The sequence below is a fragment of the Onychomys torridus genome, chromosome 9, assembly GCF_903995425.1.
Source record: "Onychomys torridus chromosome 9, mOncTor1.1, whole genome shotgun sequence".
NCBI lineage: Eukaryota > Metazoa > Chordata > Mammalia > Rodentia > Cricetidae > Onychomys > Onychomys torridus.
Window position 1 is genome coordinate 107,011,863 of NC_050451.1, and position 7,375 is coordinate 107,019,237.

Below are 7,375 nucleotides of genomic sequence, written 5' to 3' on the forward strand. Positions count from 1 at the left end.
AAACGTTTTGAGGCCCAAACCCATTTGGAAAATGCAAACATTTTAATTTGCTAAGAGAACTAATAATTATCCACGCTGATTTTTTTTTTGCACCTAATCCCATATGTGTTTTGCTGTCCATATTAATGATATCAGTGTCTATGAAACATTCCAAGTCAGGACATGCTGAGACATCTTCAGTATCCCTCCACCTCCACTTACCTCTTCATATGTGGGCACTAAGTCTTATTGGCTCTACCCCTCGGATACGTTTCTCCTTTTTTGTTCTGCTTCTATTATTCTTTGTATTTGATGTCTCATTTCTCCTTTAGAGCCTACCGATTGCTTACTTGGTGTGTCACAGACTCTGTCAACAAATGCCTGGGCTATTTGCTCCTGACATTAGAACTATCACACTTATGTCTTTGATATAGAATTCAAACCTGGCCTCCAGAAACTGGGCCCAGTGGTTTATTTGCTATCTCCATTTGCTGTCCCATTATGCTTTCATACTTTTCAAATTAACTATTGCAGTTGGCACAGGGTGTGGTAGGATTCACTATGGATGGACTCTTCATACTCTCGTATTGTTATCTTAGTTCTCATCTGTGGCCCTAGCACCTCTCCCCAAGAGAGGAGATTTCCTTTCTTTCAAGCTGGTTTCCTTTCTTCCCTGAGTCAGTGCCTTCTTCTGTTTTCTTATTACCTACAGAGGCCATTTCAAAGTATTGTTCATGTACTAGATTCTTCAGTGTACTAAAATTGGAATGATTCAGAGAAGATCAACATGGCTCCTGAATGAAGACGGTACAATTTTGAAGCATTCCACTTTTTTTTTTCTTTTGTCCAGAGAATGTCAGGTTGTAGTGGAACACATGCATCCATGCGTTGTTGATGAAGGCCAGACAAGTGCTATCTGAGGGAAGTTTAATAGTCTTCGCCCACATTTCATCAGGCATGCTCTTTAACTCAAAATCTACTGTGGCAATATATTCTGAGGAAAACATGGTAAATGTTATGGCTGCACTAAATACATTTTAGTTTCCTGTTTATAAGGAGTACAATAAATGTTTTTATGTGTTCTGAAGTAAAAAAAAAAAAAAAAAGTATTTGTTTGGTAAAGATGAGGGCTGCATCTGGTGGTAGGAAAAATCACTGTGTTAGCTACTAGTGAGGTCCTGAGAAAAAGACAGCAAAGAGAAGAAAAAGCTGGCAGACAACCTTCCCAGACCACTGAGGAAGCCTGACAGCGGAGGTTGGCAGGGATTACACCTGCGGTGGTTTGAAAGAAAATGGCCCCCAAAGGGAGTGGCACCATGAGGAGGTGTGGCCTTTTCGAAGTAGGTGTGGTCCTGTTGGAGGAAGGGTGTCCCTGTGGGGGTCGGCTTTGAGGTCTCATATGTGTTCAAGGTATGCCCCATGTCTCTGACCGCTTCCTGTTGCTGGCCAGTGAAGACGTAGGACACCTGGCTACTTCTCCAGCACCATGTCCACCTGCACACCTCCATGTCACACCATGATGATAAGGGACTAAACTCCTGAAAAATGCAAGCCACCCCATGAAATGTTTTTCCTGTATGAGAGTTTCTGTGGTCATAGTATCTCTGCCCAGCAATATAAATCCTAACTAAAACAGCACTCGGCTCCAGGTGGGACTCAGAGAATGGCTGTAAGAAACAGGAGCTCCCCATGAACCGCGGTTCCCTCGGTCCGTGGAAAGACGTTACATGAGCCCTCAGATCTGGGCAAAAGCCGAAGGGAGTAATTGACTATTTACCTCAAACCCAAAGTAATGATCGCTCAGTTTAACTACAACGGTTCTCACTTCCCTCCACCCCAGGAAATTTCTCTTCTGTTGATGGGAAATGAGGGAATTCACACCTTCCCATTCCAAGTCCGTGGACTTGTAACTTGGTAAATTATTTTCTTCACTTTTGCCTCCGTAGTCCAGGCCCCGATCATTGGTTTCTTGGACAACTGCATTGGCTTTTGGCTGGGCCCGCTGCTTGCTCACCAGTCCTTTCCATGAGCTTCCATACAGCTCCTCACTAGCTGTCTTACGCCCACTCTTGCATTTCTATGGTATGTTCCCAGTCTCCCCTATGCCCTTCTCTACCTAACGCCTCCCACGCTCTTTCCAGCTGCAGAGCATCATACTTACTGTCTGTGCGGCAAGCTGCTCCTGGGGTCTGGTGTGGCTGGTTCATCCCTCTCCTTCTGGAATTAGCTGCGGGAAGAGCACTCTTTTCTCCAGCCTGTGCGCCTGACAGCTGCTCACCCTCCACTTCACCGCCTTCATTGCTTCCCTCTAACGTTTGTAACCATCTTGGTTGGCATCCTGTCGGTAACGGTTCCATCTTACAGTTGCTTGTGTCCCAAGTCTTGAGGTCATCCTGGACTCTTCTTTTTTACTTAACTTCATCACGGAACTTGCACTATTCTATCTTAAAAATACCACCCGTTCGCTCACCGCTACCTCTTCTACTGTTTCCTTGCCTTAGCGAGTTCTTGTCATGTGTCTTCTTACTGAAATGGTCACTTTACTGGTTTTCTTCTTTCTACATTTGACCACTTATAGTCTGTCCTAACAAAATAAAACAGTCCAGTTGACTCTCTATAGATGGTTCACATACTTCTATAAATCTCTCCTCTCAGAATTAAATTTGATAATGTTTCACTAGCCTTAATATGATCAGTCTCCCAGCCTCTTTCTAATTTCTTCTGTACTGTTTCTATTTTTCTGGCATTTAAATTCTTGAGGGCAAACCTTATTATTTTCATTGCTTCCCAATGTGAGCCAAGTACCTAAGTGTACCTGGCACTTTCTGTATTATATATGCATGTCATTACATATTTTGGATTAAATGAATTAATTGTATCTATTTCTTCATCACTTTCCCTCTCTGTTGGAAGTGTAGTATTCATGAAAGCAGGTCTTGATTCGTCTTGTTTCATGGTGTAGCTCAAGCCTCCAAAGCAATATGGTAAATGCTCAACAAATTCTTGTTGAAGAAATAACTGCACATCTACTGTGAAAACACTAGTGCGTTACTTACATTATACTGAGTTAATGAACATATATTATGCATACAGATAGCAGTTTCCATGCTTCCCTGACAGGCTGCTATCTATGGTGGGTAAGGAAGGTTATACAACAAAGCCAAAAAAATCAGCCATTCATATAAATAGGAATTCTGAAAAGCAATATGTAGGGACACAGTTGCCTCAAAGTCACAATGATGTAGGGAACTGGAATATATTTATTATAGGTCACAATTCTGTGCATGATTTGGACTAACTCTACCAATGCTTCTAATAACTTCCTAAGAAAGAGGTTAGTGTTACTTGCAAACTGTGTAGCCAAGGGACTTGGGGGCAGGGCTTGTCTACAAAATCAAGAAGGAAGTCATTTCAGTGGACAAGAACAAGATTTATTCTTTATTTCATTTTAAAAATTGTATGTGTATATGTCTGTGTGCTGTTGTGTTTGCAGGGCCCGAAGAGGACAGAAGAGAGTGCTGGCTCTCCTGGGACTGCTGCAAACATCACATGGTGCTGGAAATCAAGCCCAGTTCTTCAAGGAGAACAATCACTTCTCCTTACTGAACCATCTCTCCACCCCAGACTCATTCTTGAAAGAGTCCGAAGTATGATCTATTTTGTTTTTCATCTGCTTCAAAGGGCATGCTTATCTCCGTGTTCATGTGCAAACAGAGGATCCGACACTGTTCTCTGGGATGGTTTGGATCTCTGATTTCTCCAGGGTATCCTCACCACTCTCAAAGGCAGTTTCTTGTACCAATGGGAAAAGGAAGAAGCTGAGATGCAATTTTATCTCCCAACTGAACTTGATTAAATGAAGACCGTTCTAATCAAAAGTTTGAATCCTGGGGGGGGGGGCATGCAATGCTGGTAACAGGTTTGAGAGTATTTGGGAAGAACAGAGGAAGAAAAAAATAAAGCGAAGGTAGAGAAAGAATCAGGCAAGATGATAATTGCAGTCAAGCTTATTAAAGCATAAAACTGGGTGAACAAATTGCCTCACAGATAGCTAAGTGTTGAGCTTATTGCTAGACTGGCAGAGGAAGTGGAAGAAAGCTTTTTGAAAAACATTACTTTTATTATTTTAATAATTTATGTAGGAATCATAGTAGCTGCAATCTGTTAGCCAGAAACAATTGCCAGCTGGTGTCATCCTGGAGTAACTATAGTAGGCCGAATGGCAATATGTTTTTCCTTTCACCTGGAGAATGTTCAGTTTTAGAAAGTTTCTGTTCATTTTCTCCAGAATGCAATGTCTGCCCTCATAGATAAGGAGCCTGTTTATTGTGTGATTTAAGAGCTTTGATTGGGTTTACAACAAGTTCTACTGTGGTACTGGAGAGACCACACCTGGGGCAGACAAGGTGTTTACCCAACCAAAGTTACCTGTCATTGGAAATGAATTCCTGAGCACATGACTGAATTATCTCTGCAACTGCCTTGAATCTATGCATTGTTTTTCTTCCAATTACTTCAAGGAAATGGTGGCACCCCACCAACTATTTTACTGAAAGCAAAACCAACAAAATAAAAGATTTTATAGGATTATAGGATAATTAATGGTTATGAGGGTATGTGCACTTATGGACACATAAGTTGTCAACAATATAGCTGTTGTATTTTTACAGTATTTTCTTCTGAAATTCTCATCAATGTCCTGTTTTAATAGCAATGCCATCGATTTATGATTGGTACTGTCTTTCCCCCTTGTTTATCTGGAAACTATGACTAGATGCCATAACATTGCAGGATGTGAAATTGCTCTGTTTTGCCTAGCAAGCCATGGGGAGAGGGAAAATAACTTAATTGTTCTGTAGCAATTCTGTTGTCTCTTCCTGTCTCCTGCCTCCTGCCTCCTGCCTCAGAGGGTCCCTAGAGGGGGAGAGGAAATCATGAGCTGTGTTGTTGATGTTCCGTGGATTTCTTCAGTGGTGATCGCAGGGTATTAGAAGCTTCTAAGTTTGGCTTTGCTTTCACCTGACCTTTCGTGGTTCAGTTTCCTCATCTCTGATGAGATATTACCCATCTTCCTTATCTCCTTAGAGTGCTGTTCTGAAGGGCCAACGAGAAGATGGCTGGAAAAGCGCGTTTCCACTATGCAAATTATTACCAACACTCCTCTTATCCATTTGCATATAAAGGCTCTACTTAACCATGAGATATGAAGCAGTGTTATAGAAATATGATATTTATCCAACAAAGTAGTGTACAAAGGCATAATGACTTCTTACCTGAAGTGAAATATTTCCCTGTGTGTGTGTGTGTGTGTGTGTGTGTGTGTTTGTGTGTGCGTGTGGTGTGTGTGTGTGTGTGTGTGTGTGTGTGTGCTTTTGGTTGCTGATGCACGTGGAGGCCAGAGGACAGCTTGGGATGTCGTCCTCAAATGCCGTCCACCTTTTTTATGTGAGACAGAGTCTATCACTAGCCTGAAACTTGCCAAGCAGGCTAAGCTGAGTGGTCAGCAGAGCCCTGGTGATCTGTTTGCCTCTGGGCTCTGCTTCCCTGCAGGGGTCCTGAGATGACAAAACACTGATCACCCCCACCCCACCCCACCCCACCCGGCAGTGGGGCCAGACCTGTCCTTAGTGCAGGAGCTGGCTGTTTGGAGCCTGGGGCCTGTGTGGAGACACTCTGCTCAGCCTGGGTTCAGGGAGGAGGGGACTGGACCTGCCTCAACTCAATCTACCAGGCTGGGCTGAATCTCCAGGGGAGTCCTTGCCTTGGAGGAGATGGGAATGGGGGAGGGAGGACAGGGGAATGAGTGGCTGATATGTAAAATTAAATTAATTATAAAATAAAAATATTTATTAAAAAATAGTTCTGAAAATTGAAACCCAGAACCGAGTGCATGCATTTTATCAATTATCTCCCCAGCCTTAAAAACAAAGCAAAAACAAACAAACAAACAAGACCTTTGTCAACTTGATGCATTTAGGAAATAATTCCTGGGTTTTTTTGGATTCCGTCTTCAAGACCAGCAACTCCTTGTTTTGGAGTGTAGTATGATGTCATTAACAGGATTTTAGAGTCAAGTGAGAGAAAACAGAGTCCAGAAAGCTTTAGGGAAGCTGATTCATTTTACCCAACACTTTTCTTCGGGTTGTAGACTTCCACAGTATCAAGAATGGTATGGTATGGGTTGCAGATGTTAAAAGTTGAAAACGGGTGGAAACGGAGGAGGAACGCTTTGTTGGGAAGCACCCCACCGGTCTAGAACTATAAAGATACCTTCTGACAAGCAAGCGTTAGTATTCCCCAAAGAGATCTGGATTTTAGCCAATGGTTGCCCACGGGACATGACAGAAGAGGCCCGGGCAGTTCTCAGGAAGAAGTAAGTCCAGCACAGCGACTTTCCTTAACGAGTAGAAAGGTTGCCTCGTGGGAAAGTGTGGGATACCATAGCTGTGGATATGTCTGTCTGCTAACCAGGAGGGACGCCTTTGGCCTGGGCCAGGAATTCACACCAATTGCCCCAAATTTCAACACCCTGTCCCTCATCTCTTGGAAAACCGCACTAGCAGACCCAGGCATCGTGGGCCAGGCACTCCAGTTTGATGTGAACTAGTTGGCATATCCATTCATTATCTGAAAAATCACAAACTGTATTTAAGCAAAGACTGGGTTCTGAGACAGTTTCAAAATTTACACCCTTGAAAAATGAAAGTTTCTAAAAACATCTTTGGACGAAGGACTTCCCCGTGAAATACAGGTGAAGAGAGTGGGTGATTCGTCCTGAACATTGAAGAGCTCACTCTGTGTTAGTAGAACGAATTTTAGGAGGCGACCCTTAAACTCCATTTATACCCTGCATGGCTGCATGCTGGACTGGCCTCGTGGTAAAAGATATGAAGGCTGCACCGAACACAACGCCCTTCACATAGCAGACGATTAATGTTGCTGCTTGAATGAAGTTTTAGCGTTAATAGTTAATAGTTAAGGAAGACTTGGAACAAACTTGAGCATCAGTTTGAATGTCTCGGGGAGACAGTAAATGAAGTCTGGAGTCATTACCAGGCTGAGGAGGGACAAGAAACCCCTGTCTGTGTGGGACTTCCTGCCATAGGGGTGTTATTGCTGCAAACAAGACCAGCCAGGTTTCTGGACACTCTCCTTCTGAGAAAGCTGACAATGTTGCCATTTAGAGGAACCAGCTCATCGCTAGTAACGCCCTCCGTGGGGCCTTTAAGTCGGATCTCCCCGGCTCCAGGCTGAAAGGATTGCCACCCCCAGCTGCCTCCCGCGAGCCCCGCAGAGCGGCGGACTCCTCCCCTGGAAACTCCTCCGGGGGCTGGGGAAGGCTTTGGCGCATGCTCTGTACCTAGGGCAGGTTTTTTTTTTTCTGCTGCGGGTAGCA

General features: G+C 43.6%; 1 pseudogene; it reads left to right on the forward strand.

The window, feature by feature from the left end:
- The first annotated feature begins 717 nt into the window (after positions 1-717).
- On the forward strand, positions 718-814 carry LOC118591658 (annotated as a pseudogene).
- Positions 815-7,375: the final 6,561 nt, after the last annotated feature.